The following is a 17,253-nucleotide window of genomic DNA, read 5'->3' as shown; positions in this document are numbered from 1 at the left end:
TCACACGACTTGCTAAGATAATGAAAGAAACAACTTCCTAGGGAAGTATTTCACAGCTGCAGTTCTCATGCTATGAATAAACGAATAAAGCCTTTATCAAGATATTCACGAATGAACGAATGAATGCACCTCTACTAAATGAAAGCCGTATTCAGGATTGATGTTCCATCCACGGAATTTTTTTCCTTCTTCAGGGAATTCGAAGGACAAAATTTGGCAAAAGGAAATTTTCACGGAGTCTGCGTCAGTTTTAAGAACCAAGAGTTGCTTCTTTTTTTTTTTAATTGACGGAGTTTTTAAAAATTGCAGAAGGGGAAAAGGGCCTGAAATAGGGGTATTTGTGTCTCTTTGTGGGATTTTTCAGTCACAGCGTGGGACATCAGTGGCGGTATTGCTAGCTGCATATCAAGCTTTGTCGCGATACCTGATGCCGCTGATATACAGCTGCAGACCACGGGGACGCTGTAGCTTCTGAAGCATTTAAAATATCCTTCTGGTTCAGGGAATCATCGAAAACATCGAGATGTTTTAACCTTGCCACAAAGCACAACACATTCTTTCCTTTTTCTCTAGAATTTTTTTGTTAGCAGTACACAAGGTAGATGACCGGCGCACAGCAAAACGGCCAGACAACCCAGAGCGCCTGTGCCTACAAGCCGCCGCTTCCTTATCATTTCGTGACGCGCGTAGGCGCGCCGTTGCCGTCAGCGTCTCGCCGAGGAAATTTCCACTCGCTCCGCGCCGGCGCATCACCGCTTGGGAAGAGGAAAAATGAAGCTCCTAATGTTATCGCCCTCCGGCTGTAGAGAAGCTCAGCCCCCGGACAGCCTTTTTAGCTCTCACTATTTCCCTGAACAACGCTCCTCGTCGCTCATCAAGAGTACGCCATACCGTAGAGCGACCACAACTGTTGACCGCATTTCCTTCTATACTGTCGACTGTGTTGTACTATACGCTATATTATGCTATATGCTATGCTGCGTTATGTTCTATGCTTTGTTGTACCCACAGAACAACGTCTCACGCCTTTCGCTCCTTTGTTTTCTCCGTATACACTGCACTAGTGTTTTATGCCATATGCTTGGCCGAATGACTGCTGCCTTTGCAGCTGGAGAGAGCGAGCAGAAACATTGCTATTATTGTTTTCTTTCGAGCTGATTTTTTAAAAATTTTATGCCGTATTTCCTTCTACTTTGTCATATTAACTATTACTAAGTTTCTTCCCCAAACTTAAACAAAACTGTGCTCTCCCTCATTGCAAACAACTTTCGCGGCTTTCACACATATCCCAACTAATCCTTTTATCTCCTCTGTCTTCAACGACTCCCAATTTCTTCCCCTGCCTATAGGCAACAGCACGAAAAAAATAAATTATGAAAGTAGGGCCTCCTTTGTCGCAGGCTCTTCGTGTCTTTAGCGTGTATGACTGTATAACAAGGACTACTTCTCCCTTGTTCTCAATTGACTACCGCGTTAAACATCATGTGTCTATGGTAACTGCCACAAGCGGCACTCAGATCACGAGGGCTTTGACGGGACAAGGTCGTCGTTTCAGGAACAGATATCACGGTTGCTTAGGTCGCTCTATTTTTACGCCCTCATCGTGGCGCACGGGACGATTATCAAACGGAAAAAGAATAGAGATGCACCGAAGCATAGAGAATTACGTCCACAGCCTAAAAGGACGAGCTGGCACTCCGCCTCTAAATTGATAGCGGTCCCCGTATCAGCGCGTTCGCAGTCTATAGACAAGGCCGTCCGCCGCCAGTTCCATATGCGAGCGGTCATTGCGCGACGCGATAATGGGGGCCGACGGAACTGCGCGGAAGTCAGTGGCGCGACAGCCGGACAAGGCCGCGGAGACGCTTTATCCGTGTATTCTTTCTCTCGATCATCGAGTGGCGAGCGACGCCGCCAACGATTTCCACATCTCGGAGAAACGCGCGCTATCTAGAAGAGCCGCGCCCCTTCGGCTCATTGAGAAAAGGGACGGGTCTGTGTTTCCCCCTAGAGTGCGTAGTAGTAAAGGCGGTAGTCGTTGCTGTGGCACTAACGTCACGGTGCTTCTTGTAGAGTCGGTTAGCAACTCCGGCCGGTAGCGGGAAATGTTTGTTCTACTTGTCAAGCAAGGAGTGGTAAATGGGCGCGGGGGAGGGGGGCGGGGGTAGCACTGCAAATGGACGATACGCGTGCTCATGCAGAAAAACAAGGAAGAAGAAATAGGAAATACCGCGAAAAGATTAAGCTGGAACTACGCAGGATTCTCCGACCATGTTCTTCCTGTCACGTAAACGCTGAAATCATACCCTAGTCAACATCCTTATTGTGTAAAAATAATATATAAATATGCGTGTTATGGGAATCTCTCAATGCGTTGTAGATCAACTCGCCCTCTCCCCGTCATCTGTAAGCAGTCCTGCTTGCGGCGGCGGCGGATAGATTCCCGGACGAGGATTTTTTTTTTTTCAACTGCGAAGTTTCTGATGTTTTGTAGTCGTACGGCTGCTCTTTGGTGGATAGTACATTTGTGATATGTCGTGCAGATTATTTCATTAAACAGTTATTTTACTCTAACACAACGCAAGGTGATGGAAAAGTTGTCATTGCATAGTGTACAGACTCTAGAAATGCGACCTTTGTGAGCACGATGTGTTGACGTGCTGGTTTCTCTGGCTTCAAAAATTCGTCGCGCTGCCCTTTTTATTAGTTTCAGGCTCAATCTAGCACTTATGCGTTCGTTTCACATTATAAGCACTCGCTGGCGGCATTTCTCATTGTGCTTTACGACCAGCATGGCAGACCTCTTACGAGGTTTGAATGCAACTTACACCAAGGCTCATACACAACGCCGTAACCTCGGACAAAAAAGAAAGGGGGGGGGGGGGGGGGGGGGTCTTGATTACGTGCCACCGCAAGATAAATTAGAAGGTCGTTATCCGAAACGAAAGCCCATAGTGGTACAATCAGCTGCGAGAGAATCTGTTCTAAACTTTGTTCCTGAAGAATATAGGCAGTAAAAAACTCACTCCAATATACTGGATGCCGATGAGAGGGTTGCAGGCCACCTGAAAGATTGTTTTTTTTTTCTCTCTCTCTCTATATATGTAAGTATTTGGGGCCAGAACGTGGAGTGCTGTCTCTGGCTAGTCATAAACGCTAAGGTTGGTGACGAAATGGCTCAACGTAGAAACTTTCGTGAACGCAATAAGCCCTGGTATCAAGTACTCGCTTGGGAAAGAAGCATTTATTTCGAGCTTTAAAATGGCACCGTTCCTTTGACATAAACCATGCTTATCCCTGTCACTTCGACGCTTACCCATAATTGTGGTAATCTTGTTATTGCAAGAAGGAAGCGAATGAGACACTTCACTGGTTTTCCCGTGAATAGCTCATGACGAATTGGAAGATAGCGAAGATAGCGTGTCTCTTTCCTAAAGCATAGAGATCAGCTTTCGCGACACGTACCGGACAGAGAAGAGTAAGAATAAAAAAAAAAAAAGCCTTCGCCTCAATCAGTCACGCCAGACACGGACGCCCCGCTCGCATGCATACTCATACGTTGCCGCGTTATGGATGTGGGGCGGACAACCTTCACACACTATTTAACCGCGCATTGTTACTGACGATAGAAGCATCCACGAGTATTCAGTGCGAGTATTTATGAGTGTTGATGACTATTCATTCCGAACAGCTCCTTTCAAACACAGGGTTATCGAAAGATCGCGGCTGCCATAGTATTGGCTAATAAGAGAACAGACGTAGAATCACAGCCCCTTCTGACTTCTTTTAAAACACTCTTGAAGAAGCTTATAGCAAAGCTTACGGCTTGTAGAAGACAAAGAACTGAGACAGCGGTTAACATACACAGCTCCAACAACATTGTTTGGAAAACGCACACCCCTTTAAACATGCCTCATTGGCGCAACATCAAAATAGCATGCCTGTATTATGGCGGGACCGGAGGTAATGTTCTTTCTCAGACAGATAGAGAGATGGAGTGCTCACGAAAGCGATTCCTAATCTAGCTGTTTTTCTCACCTCACACGTCGGTGCCCATCTTTGCTTTTTTGATTAAACACAAACTTATCGAAGAGCGGCTTCTATTTTTTTTTTTTGTTACGCATGTTGCTTGCGTTGCGTGGTCGTGCTTATCCTTTACTTGCACGGAAGACAGGCTGCGTTTTTCGCGTAGTTTTTAACAGTTAGCGCTCAATGTTCCAGCCTTTCTCTTCGTCCCTGTGTCTTCTGATGCACTGCAAGCTAATGTATACGACTTCACTCTTATAAAAATGGTCTTTAGAATTCTTATAGACTCCATTGCCTTCCTATAGATGTTTCTTTTTCTATTTATAGTCTTTAGACTATCTATAGACAAGTCTACTAAAAGTGTATGACCCTAACTCAATAGATTGTCTATGGACTGCCTATAGCATTTGTATTGCCAATAGACTTTTCTCTTGGGTTTGTCTATTGAGAGACTTTACAGACAGAAGTCTATGGACAGTCTAAGGATTATATAGACATTTTTGTAAAGGGCAGTAAAACGCTGTCCTCCCGTAGTCTGCCATCAAATTAATTGGTATCTTGAGTCCAGAATGATTAATTTCCGTCTGCATGTCGACGTTATTTTTTTCCTCCACATACGAACAAATTGTTAAAAGAAGCCAAAAAAGGCCCTATATTAATTGAGTTGAGTTGAAAGTCCTTTATTACGTAAGGAAGGCGCATCGCTATGGGAAGGGGTAACGAGGAGTAGACAGAGTCGGCAGCTTTCACGGTCGTCAGTCACTTCACATTGTTCTGATCAGGCCATTAAGGGAGCCACACCTTGCAAACACCATTTGGACATCAGAATCAGTTTAGGCGGTAGTTCAGACGGTAGGTTCGGACCTCGGAACCCTCGGTGGCGAAGCCAGAGCAGTACCCCTGGAGGTGGGATATGCTGCCGCGCTTTAGCATCGTGCAGTGAAGGCACCTAATCATTTCCTCTGTACAGCGACGCCAGCGAGCCAGAATACGGGGCGTATAAGCCGCATGGACGAGAAACTTATTCAAAAAGACCTCCTGACATCGGGTGAAAGGGGTCTTGTGCGTAAAAAGTAGAAACCTGCACGACACACCCGTGCTCCAACTATCCAAGACCGAGATTAATAAAATCACAAAAGAAGTGTGGTCTTAAAGGCTTGTCACTCCATGCGCGTCGTGAGGAAACTAATGGCTCACAGTCGCTCAATGCTGAACATTCGGCGATGAAAGCAAGGTGGCGTTCTTAATTCTCTTTAGTTCAGCAGCGGTGCAGAAGCCGAGTTACGCTTGAGGAGCTATTGTGCTAATTAGCGAATACGTTAGCCCCCACTAGCTGCGTGGAAGACAAGAAGGGAAGCGCGTTGCTAAGGGTTATATGTATCGGCCATGGAACTGTATTTGCAAGAGGCGGGCATAGTTTATAACACCTAACGTTTTATCTTTAACAACAGTTCATTCTCTTTTCCCCCCGCCCTTTGACCCCCTCATTCATACGTATGCTCGCGGCACAATTGAGGCGTCCACCCTGAGTGAGCCAACTACGGGGCCTTCCATTTCCTCAGCCACCACTGTTCTTGCTTGAGTCTTTGGCGTGAAGCTGACGAAGTTGGTTTCATTGGTCTTACTAGTCCCTATTTGCAATATATCAAATATTATGCGGAATGCTATGTACAACTCCTGTGCCAAGTTAAAATAATACCATCCGCAATAATACTCGAAGCGTATTACTGTACTCTGATTGTTGACACAGTAAAAATACTGTTCCGTTCTGCTGATGTATCCTTCGATGAGGAGCCGACTCTTGCACTGTTATCACACTGCGAAAGATAAATCTTTGGTTTTCTCGCTGCAATGCAATCCTCGTTTCATGAGCCCAGCGGCTTGCTCTTCGAAACGGAGTTCTAGATACGAGCATTGCAAGAGGCTACCTTAACGGCATTTCACAAATGCTCCTCTCAGCGGCGTTATTCTTACGCCATGGCTCTGAAGCCAAGGCCCAGTTATTCGACGCGTGCGAGTGGAAAAGTACTGTGCCGGACGACGACCGCGGCGGCGGCTCGGATAGCGTTTCATTAAACGATAAGGAAACGACATCCGATACGCGCACAGTACTTACTCGGAACTTTGCTTCTTCTATCGCGCGCGTCCAAAGCTCCGTTCTTGCTTTCGCTTGCTAGAAACGTTACAGAAGGTGTCTTGGTTTTAGGCCTTTGCTGTGACAACTATCCATATAAAAAAAAGGCTGTGCACAGCTAAAAATGTTTTGTAACCAGCCGTGGCCTACGCACTGGCAGACACGAACTAATAGGAATAATAAATCCTAAATTATTACGAAAAAAATCTAAATTAATGTTCGACAGCCTCGGAAGGGAACAACAGTCCACAATAGGCAGCGAAGCATTGGAAGTAATAAGGAAATATCTGTCTACAATTAAGGCAGGTAGTGACCGCAGGCCCGGCCCACGAGAGCGACGAGAGTGAAAGAACTCGGAGAATACGAATGGGGTGGAGTGCGTTTTGCAGGCACTCTCAGGTGATGAAGAGCAGTCTACCAGTATCCCTCAAGAGGAGAATATATAACAGCTGTATATCAGCGGTAGTCACATAGAGTTTCTTACTATTACCTAGAGGGAAAGCTGGCGGCGCTGCACTTCAGCCACCATGGACGCTCAAAGCATCATGGGGCGGTGAGCTACTTGTTGCGGCACAGTCGTAATTTTTCGGGAACACGGAGTGGCACTACTAAGACGTTTCATTCCGAAAACGCTGTTCGTGTGTGCGCAGACGACTATCGCGCGAACGCAGTGTGCAAAACCCATAGTAGTGAAAACGCGACGACACACGACGCCAATAAAAGGTTTCACTTTTCTGAAATGCCATTAAAAACCTCTTATAGTGTTTAAGCGTCAACATTTTTTTTTGAAAACATATTTACTTTTAAAAGTGCACCTGTTAATTACGAAATATTAGTTATTGTAGTGTTCATTACTTGGCCAATAGGAGAGCTAGCCATCCCTTATTTTGGGCGAACTTTGCACTTAAATGCTTTTCTGCTCGTTTGTTGCAATTTAAAGACAGGATATTGAACGTTAGGACATTCTTGATTATCGAATAGCGTTTATTTTTGCATTATTTTTTGGCCAAAAGTTGAAGTTGTGCAGTCGGTAGCTCACCGCCCCATGATGCTTTGAGCGCCCATGGTGGCTGAAGTGGTCTCGAGGGATCTCCATGCAAACTCCCATAGAAAAGGCCGCCAGCTTTCCCTCTAGGCAATAGTAAGAAACTCTATGGGTAGTCACCTATGGGGCACAAACGTGGGGGTTAGCGAAAAGAGTTGTACTCGAACTGAGGGCAGTGAAGCGAGCTGTGGAAAGAAAAATGATAGGTGTAACGTTAAGAGACCGGAAGCGGGCAGAGTGGGTGCGAAAACAAACGCGAGCTGATGATATCCTAGTCGAAATCAAAAAGAAGAGATGGGCTTGGGCAAGGCATGTAACGCGAAGGTAAGATAATCGACTGCTCCCTTAAGATAACGGAGTGGGTTCCAAGTAAGGGTAAGCGTTGCAGGGGCGTCAGAAAGACAGGTGGGCGTATAAGTTAGGAAGTTTGCGAGGATAAAGTGGCCACACCTGGCACAGGACATGGTGAATTATAAAGATATGGGAGCGGCCTTTATCCCGCAGTGGACGTAGTTAGGCTGGTGGTTCTGACGATGATTATGAGGCCTAGGCTAATCATAAACCGTTGTCTCGTTTGCCCGGGACCGACTGATGATGCACGGACACCAACCAGACACGAACGTGGGCGACGGGGTGAATTAATCTGGAACAATATCCGCGAATCTTTCAGACGCAAGATTGAGTTTTGATTATACGGGGCCTTGTCTGTCGTTTCTCTGGCTATTGCGATTGGTTTACGGACAGACGCCGACCAATCACAAATGAGCACCACCGCCAGGAACGCCTTTGTGAATTCGTACCACCATGATCCTGGTCAGCGAATGTCCACTATGGCTCCGTTACACTGCCAAGAATCTCCACTCGTTCAGCGTTCAGAAACACCGGACGACACCTTATACAGAAAGTGAACAATGCTTGCTTAGCCAGATGGTATGCAACAACGAGCCGCTTATGTTGCAGCATCGAACGAAAGGCACGTTGAAACAATAAGAGTGCCTCTTGGAGCAACAGCGCAGTTAGATCTGCATCATCGCCTGTAGTTGCGTAGCGCGTAACAATCGCTCTGCTGCCATCGTACATATGCACTCGACTGCACCTGACGGGTATCGTTATAAACCTCATCGTGCTCTTCCTCGTAGTTCGCCTACAATAAGCATTGGTTGTGAGCCACGGTTTGTTTCCGGCGCCACTCTGTCGCTTGGTTGTGTCCACTCTAGAGGGCTTATACTATTATCGGGGTTTATTCAACGGAGCCTATAGGTTATCCATAGAAAGGGTAACGTCCGTTCAGCGTTAAGGGTGGCGCTGAGAGAAATACGGCGCTCCCGGAATCGTGGTTCACGCAAACAAAGCAAATCGCTTGGTCGCCGACTTTCTTAACGACACCCTATCCATTACTTCGTTTAAGCTGCAAGCGTTCTGCAGCGGTGTATCCTACTGTTGGGAAAACTCACCGTGAGTAGAGAGTGAAGAAAGAAAAGGGCTGAGGTCTGGACTTTTGAGGTTTCTTTTAAGGAAAACCTCGCCACAAGCGGGACCGTCGCGATGGCCTTCACTGCGGCGACTTAAAGTCCCATTAAAAACGCATTCAAAAGCATCGGGCTGCCACCGTCACACTTCAGGTGTTTTAAACGTGCCATCAGCATAGCGCAGACGGGCTCAGTAGTTCGCTTTTCTGGGCAAATGCATTCCCTGACGACAGTGTCTATAAATGGAAGCGCTTGGACGGTTTCAAGCTGCACATATAATCGCGACGTGTGTCTACCTCAGAGGCTTTATTGTGGTTTATTGTGTCAGTCGTTCCCGCTCAGACGTCACTTTACTGGTTCATTTTCAGTACAGAGAAAAAGAAGGCACCCACAACCTCTCACACTCTGCCATCAGACACTTGATTTATTTGCCTTGCAAGGAGTGGCATTGGCAGCCCATTATGCTCACGTCATCACTGGTGCAAGTGACGTCAATAGTAGTAAGGAAAAAAAAGAATATATCACAATAAATATCACAAGACGGTGACAAACGCAAGAAAAAAATAAACACTGACGCTGCCCTCTTTCCCAACCTCGTGAAAGTCATCTCTTCTTTCTATTTTAGACATGCATCGCCTTGCTAAGAAATGTGCCTTTTCGTAAGCAAGAGCGCATTCGAGTATGTTTCTTCTTTTTCCAGCGTTGACCTCCTGTTGACTTTCAACTCTGGCCTTCTGTTGTAGTTTGTAGCTTGTGATAACATCATACATCACTTGTATTTGATAGAAAATGTTGTGATCTCGAAAAGCTTTGTTGGGCACAGTGTCTAGGTTCGTGCAGTGCTGATCTGAGAATGCCTGCTCACAACTTGAGCCGTTCACAACTTTTCCCTGCCATCAAACATGGGCTCAGCAGAACATTTGTAGACTGCGGTGACCGAGACATTCAAGTAACAACATCCGTGCGTTGGCGCAAGCTTCTCAAACATGCCAGTTGAAAAAAGTACAGAAAGAAGACTCAAAGACCCGAGTGACCACAAACGCCGACTCTGTAACCGTTAGAACAGGGTGAACCAAGGCTGCGCCGTTTTACCGCGGTTGCAGCTCGCAGGCGGGTCGCCAAGCTTTCGTAACTCCTTTCTCCGCGCAGGCGGTCTTTGCTGCAAGCAAGGACGACGAGGCCTTCGGAGGAGCCATAAAGGAACCGCTTCAATCCGGCTCTGCCATGACAAGCCTTATCGCAAGGAGTGCACAGCTTTCCCACGACGCCGTCTGGACGCGAGGCGCGCGCCACTGCGTTCAGTTGGCCGCGTTGATAATTATATCACGACACTTTGTGGCCGCCCCTGCGAGCCTGCCAAGTCGCTAACCCGGAGCCGTAAGGATGCCGTAATCGGGTTATACGGCCTCTTCAGGGCAGGCCTTGCAGCCTCCGAAGCTATGTGTACAGTGGCTTCCACCCTGGCAGGTTATCATAGCGCGGCGCATCTTCGCGGACTTTGCCACTGCAGAGGGCGCCTCCTTCGCGATAAAGAAACCACGCCGAACGCGCGTGGCAATGTTTATAAATACCCAGCAAAAAAGAAAGAAAGAAACGCTTCTACTTTCTTCGAGCTCGAGTGCCGCCTCTCAAAGCCTGTCTCGTGCTCCACAGTGCTTATCCAACGATATGAACTTCATGTTAGCTTGGATGGGAAGAACACAGAGTATTGTGTTGCCATCCGGCTTATAAAAGAAGAACAAATATAAAAGAGAAATTTTCTTGCGACGACAGTTCGCGCTTCCCTTCTCTAAAATGTATCACAAGGATAGCGTTTACTTGAAAATGCGAAAGCAACTCGATACCACGTTGGTAGACCTTTGGGCGTTGCCAGGTTCAGTTGCTGACAAAGAATTACGGTTTGGTGTCGCGGGCTACGCAAGTATAATAGGGCGCTCAGTAACACTCCGTCGATAAGCAAAGGAAAGCTCGGTGCATGGCTGCGCACGCAGATCAACTCAGCTGGGATCTTCAGGCGCGCGGAAGCGCAGGAATCTGACCGGCTGCATCACTGGGAGGCCTAAGCACTTGGCTGGCGCCAAATGGATGGTGCCAATGTGGGCACTGTAGAGCGGACGCTGGACAGAAAACCCTGAGTGTGGGATCAGAAGGCGGACTGCCGCTGCTCGGCGTGTTATGCAAGAGCTAACCTTCCCCTCACTTTTAAGTGCGAACACTACGAGAAGACGTGCGGACTTGGGCATAGTACATACGTGCTGGCGATATACATTACAAAATAGAAATACTTTTTGTAACTACGCTAAACGCTGCTCCTCGCATGCGACATATGCCAGAAGAGTGAAGAAATCAAGAACACAAAAAATTGGTAGGGCTTTAACGGGATTAGACCCAGTAGACGGGTGAAAGCATGTCTTTAGCCATGTTGGCTCATGGTTTGCCATTGCTGGGTCGTCGGCACATCTCGCGGCGATATTAGACTCAGGTTAAGTTCTGATCGAGCTTAACTGATCTGATTTGCTGATGAAGACGACGATGTGCAATGCACAGCGCGAGAGCGTTTTTCAGTTTAACACGAGGCTTGATCGGCTGCGGCGACAGCGTAGTGCTAACTGTAAACACTGTGGCCAACGAGCCACCTACGATCACATCCTGTGGCACTGCAAAATAGAGCCACCTCCGAGTGATCTAGTTACCGCTCCTTCTCTCGAGCGGTGGGAGACCGTGCTGGCTAGCTCTGACCCCAGAACGTAAGTTTTGGAGGTGGAGTGGACTGACAAAGTCGTCGAGGGCTGCGTACTCTCGACCACTTAACGCGACCTCTTACCAAGCTCTTTCTGGCGAATAAAATGTTTTAGAATCTATGCTCTCGGGTTGTAGCCAGCGCAGCTGATCTTTTCCGCGGATTCGAAACCCAGTCGCGCGCCAATATCTGTTTTTCCTGGTTGGCCAAGGTCACCCTCAAAGTCTTTGGTTACAGCTGGTGTGAGGCTTCTCCGAACCTTACCCTATAGCTTCCTCCCATTGGCTGCAGCTTGCGTGACGCTCCTCCGAACTAACCCGAGCACACCCGAATTACTCCGAGGCTTTACACAAGGCAATTTTATTGCTCTGGGTTCGTTAGTCTGAAGTAGTGCTTTCGCACTAATATGTGCCGGGTATTCACATCACCAACGTTGATGATGTTCTTAATTGGTGATAAATATGCGCGCGCACGCACGCACGCACGCACGTGACTTGACCGTGTGAACGAGATATGAGCCGGCGTGATGCGAGGGATAGGAGTTCAAGTTTTTTTTTTTTTTATGGAAAGGTCGAAGCGATAAAACATGCAGCAGGGTTTTGGATAGCTTCGATGCTAGCGGCGAGGTATGTTTGTGATGTATTCCAGATGGCTGACCCATATTCGATCTTTGGTCTGATGAACGTTAAATGTGCCAGTTTTTTCTTTAATTTCTGGCGATGAGTTACTTAAATTACGTCGCATGTAGCCCAGGGTGCGCGAAGGTTCGGAGCAGGTGGTTTCAATATGCGTTACCCAAGATAACGATGGTGTGATACCAAGATATTTGCATGTTGTTGTGCGGGTAATAAGGACTGAGTTCCGACAGTAGGTAGTGTTAGTCGGGCTATGAAGGTTGGCAAATTTCATCACCTTGCATTTGTCGGAGTTCAAAGGCAAGAGCCAAATTTCACACCGAAGTGTGATAGCGTTTAGGTCTTGCTGTAGAGCGCAGGAGTCATCTTGGATGATTATGGTGCGGTATACGACGCAATCGTCTGCGAACAATCTCAGTTTAGATTCGATGTTAGAAGGCAAGTCACTTATGTGGATTAGGAACAATAAATGAGACAGTCCGGCACCCTGAGGAACACCCAATGTTGCGCTCGAGGTGTTACAATGAAGATATATGAGAAGAGTGAGCGACAAAAATAAGTTAAAGCACTAATTGAGCCTTTTAGTTGTATATATTGGTGTGATGCTGAAAGTATCATGGAGAACTCTATTCGGACATAACACTTCAACGTATTTTTCACTTCGTAAGCGATAATCAAGCGACGCAATGCAAATAAAACTAATGTATAGTTATCAACTGTGCATAATGGATGCCGTAGATTAGCTTGAGTGAAGCACCAAATGAACGGCATGCAAACTGCGTCAGGTGTTTTTTTCTAAGCGCCCTTATCGCTTCCAGACGGCCAAGAAAAGGGCAATTGTTTTCCTGAAAGATGATGTCAGTGTCGCTATGCTAACAAAACAGCAACAGCGCAGCGATATGGGGCCGCACGGCATGACGTTCACGTGGGCATTGATTGCGGCGCGGTCGTAAGCTGAACTCATCCACGCGTAGTGATTTTGCTTGCGTTCGGGCCAATGTTCTATTTGGTGACGTGTTTTTTCCAGCGCTGTTTCGTTGAAAGCATAATGGCGGAATGTTGAGGAAACAAACCAGTCTCACAGTTCGTCCTGATCGTAAAGTGAAAGAAAACCCACCTCGGCACGAAGGCGTGGTGAAATGATATGAATTCAATCATCATGATTTAAAATTTAGAAATGACGTAAGGTAATCCAACGCTTAATTGACAATGCCGTTTGTGACTAAGAACCATTGCTGACGTTTAGCTAAGGTATCTATTTATAATGACTAAACTTGTGCATCTTAGCCTTCGATCATTAAAATTTGTTTGCCGTCTCACTCCGTAAATGGACATTTTACATATTATGGGATATGTCTGTTATTGTTTTCTGTACTCCCAAACGGCAAAACTGTGGTCGACTGAAGACTGGAATGAGTAACCTGACCGACAAAAACTCTTCAGGCTGAGCTCGGCCGAATAAACATCCCGCTCATGGGGCCTGGCATTGGCTTTAGATCGGCCGTTCACCAGCAAACTACCCTTGGCCAAAGTGGCACAAACGCATCGCCGAGTTTGTCAACTACTGGCTGTTGTTTGCCCATGCATGACCCTGGAAATTACAGGCGGTGTCCAGTAGAAAAACAATTGTCTTAGTGGCATGTCTTCCCTCTGAAACGGGTGCTTCATTATAATTTTTTGCAATTGGAAAGACACAGATAGCGAAATGTACACGTTGACGCCATTTTCTTAAGGCGCATTGATGCTGTACAGTAACCACGCTGCAAAAAAAAAACAGGAAAAAAAGCCACTCGTTTTGAGCATCTGCATTCGCCGATGCAAGACGACGTCTGCTACAGCAACAGACATCAATGGCAACTGACACTTCCTATATAAAGATTCGCATTTAGCGCACAAAGGTCTGGAAGCTTGGTTAGCATATCAAGGCAACATGACCATAAAGTTCAAGAGCAAAATTTGTTTAGAGCCACCGATAAAAACTTGCTTGAAGCGGTTCACGAAATTGTTTATAGCCGCGTTGAGATGAGTGCGACAGAATGCGTCTTGAGTCGATTTTGCGATAGAGCTAGAGCAGGTTTTGAGAAGGAAATGCGTGACTCGTCCTCTAATCTCTTCGTCGACGTTTTTGCACTTCCCGTCAAAAACTGGACTGGAGTCAACTTCTGTCGTATTCATGTAACCGCGGCTTACGGCAATCAGCAGTGAACGCGAAACTCCCCGTGCATGAAAGAGCGCCCGCCTCATGAAGCTCCTCTCCTTCCAAAGAGTCTTCTATATGCGGGGTTACAAGTGCCGACAGTTGCACTTCACATCCTTGTAAAACAGCTCTAACAAAAACGGGTGAAAAAAAAAAACCGCGAGAAACACAAACAGCACGTTTCGCTGCTTTGTGAAGGATGTACAGCCTTTGTCAAAAGTTTGGAGCCCAGGGGGTTTGCTTCTGAACCACACTGCGTGGTTCGTAATGCATCTTCAGCGCTCCAAATTTCCTGAAGGTAGGAAGATTTCTGATCCTGCCTTCACCACTAAGTAAGATGTCCAAGAATAACACAGGAGCCCCACTACAAGGCTTAGAAGCAAACCTCTTGGGCTCTAAACTTTTGACAAAGACTGTACATGTACCAATTTACACAACAGACTGCCTTACTGATGTTCTACAGAAGCTGAGAATCATTCCTTTTGCAACCATAGTTGCTTGTTGTACATTTCCTGGTGTAGATGGCAACGATACCTTAACACTTGCACATTCACTTGCTGACTAGAATGTTGTCATAAAAGGAGGGGTGGATGGGGGTTGCAGAGCTGCTGAGTTTTCTTCCTGGAGAGGGTGATCATTTTGGCTCTTTCTTTAGCTTTTGCCATTCGAAGCTGCAACTTTCTTTCGGAGCGGGTAATTTAATGTCCATGCAATTGCGTGTATCTTACATCACACAATTTTTCCCCGATTCCTATTGAGTCTTGCAACTCGATGCGTTCGGATCGCTTTCTTCGCGGCTCTGACTCTGTTGTGGTTCACCAGTAAGGTTGTGAAAAGGGAAGAGTGGCGTGTCAACACGCTCATTTGATGCCACCATGACAGCACGCGAAATACTGACCATCGCAGTTACCAACAGAATTTAGGTGGTCCTACAGAGCCGACTGAGCTGAGGCTTAAGCTGCACCGAAGGTAGTTCACCAGGACATAGAAACTGACAGTCTTATCGATCTCATAATGGCTACACCGTTTTTTGGACGAACCACCTCAGAATCGGTATACGAAGCGATGGTATGCGTTTTGCACTCGCCTCTCTGATGGCCGTTTTTCAGTGACGGAGTGTTAGCCACGGGAACAGTAACTATGGATGAATAGCCACTTTGTATGAACAGTCACTTTGGATGAAGCTCGCTCAGTCCTCTGCCCAGTACTCGCCCAGCGAGTGGCTGCAAGATCTAACGGACTCCCGAAATAGGGGGACCGACCACCAGTTTTAGGTCCAATTAAAATGTTTTCATGATCATCATTGACCAGTGTGTGACGTCGTTCGACGATGAAGCGAGCGGCACAATAAAAAAAGTATGGTCAATTTGCTTAGCTTGGTCAAATGTGAATTAGGTGCGCTAGCAGATTGGTTTTCACTTCGGGTCCGGTGTTTAGATCCAGTGTTCAAGGAAGGAATGGTCGGATAGCGATGATGGGTTAGTGTCCAGATACACGGAACTGGTAATTCTCTACATTCATAGATCCCTTGGAGTCTTCCTCCCACTCCTGGCGCAGTGGTTCAGTGGTCTTCAATGGCAGGTACTATAACTGGTTTGACTTGGTTTGCTTGCTTGGGTTGCGACCCAGGTTGCTCTTCCCGAGCAATTTCTCTCCATTAATTGAGCTCTCGCCTGACACACCCCTCAAAAAACTGGACTGGAGTCAACTTCTATTGTATTCATGTAACCGCGGCGTACAGTAATCAGCAGTGAATACTAGGGGTAAATCGCAAATAAATATAAGTTCAACACGCGGGACGAAGGCTGCTTGTTATGTTTCCCAGTTTTTGAAATTCTATGGGGTATTGTCCAATTTGTTGAAATGAGATCTCAAGTTGGATCAAGCGTTTGCTTCGAACTGGACACGCGTTTTAACTTGGGCTGGCAGCTCCAAGTGGCCGCGTGTTGTTGCCTTTGGACTGCACGGCGCACGGATGAAAGCTCACGAAGGCGACAATTTCCAAAGCACAATGCGAGAAGCTGGCAGCATAGTTTCCTAGTACTGCCTAGAGAGAAAGCTGGCTGCTCTGCACGCGATCCGTCCACCAAGGGCGTTCGAGGCACACTGTGAAGACGAGGCTTCAGATTGACATGTGTTGGTTTGTTGTCTGTTTTACGGATTGGATTTCTTGGTTGTTCAGTTTCGTTTTCATTAGTGTTTTGTGAGCTTTTTAGTAGTGTAGTTATACACCTATGCACTGAGTTTGTTTGAGATCCTAGGCTTCCGGGGACTGCAGTAACTGCGTTGCAGTGAATATGGTCATCGTATAAGAATTCACAGGTAAATTAACTGTGCTTTTGGGTGGTAAAATTCACACACGTAAACTGATTTCGCTTTGAAGAGCTTCGGTCTCCTTAAGTGATGTCGCGCATCAGCTTACCTACCTGTGTAATGTTTCTGGCTGCACGATCGGAAAATGGAAGCAATCTTTTGTTTCTCTTTGGTGCGTGTTTCAGTGAGAGACTACTGACGGTGACCAAACTTTGCATTGTTTACGTCTTGAATAATGATAGCTGCTAAAAGATTTCTTCGAGTTGTCTCATTGCCGAAAGCAAAACACATGTTCTTAAATCGAGACGAAAAACGAAAATTAAAGAACATCTTCGCCAATACACTTTTTCCTTCAGCGTATGTGCCACGACATGCCGTTTCAGTGAGGAACCGTTTTATGAGCTGTTCTGGATGACGAGCACAAGTCCGCAGTTTATATATCAACTTCTACCGGCGTGGTTCATTTCAGCCTGGATCAGAAAATGTAGAAAAAGTGTTTCGGCGCGGAAAACAGGGACGATACAACGGAAGAAAACACATCACAGAGCGTGTTTCCTTCCCCCATCTTGTCCTTGTTTGCTGTGACCAAGCACTTTTTCGATATCGATCACCAACTGGCCGACAATGCAAATTTGCTAAGTAGAGAGGTTGCATGCATTAGCATGAACTCGGCCTTCACATGCTTGTGATAGGA

At 46.6% G+C, this 17,253-nt stretch overlaps 1 protein-coding gene across 2 annotated transcripts in view; it reads right to left on the bottom strand.

The window, feature by feature from the left end:
• The window catches only part of LOC149340340 (uncharacterized), a 99,998-nt gene that overhangs the window by 20,177 nt on the left and 62,568 nt on the right, over positions 1–17,253 (bottom strand). The gene's annotated exons all lie outside the window — the stretch shown is intronic.

This window comes from Amblyomma mixtum, chromosome 6 (assembly GCF_055824585.1).
Source record: "Amblyomma mixtum isolate Tamu chromosome 6, ASM5582458v1, whole genome shotgun sequence".
In the NCBI taxonomy this organism is placed as follows: Eukaryota; Metazoa; Arthropoda; class Arachnida; order Ixodida; family Ixodidae; genus Amblyomma; species Amblyomma mixtum.
The sequence above is the reverse complement of the archived record's forward strand: the minus strand, read 5'-3'. Positions and strand labels throughout refer to the sequence as shown.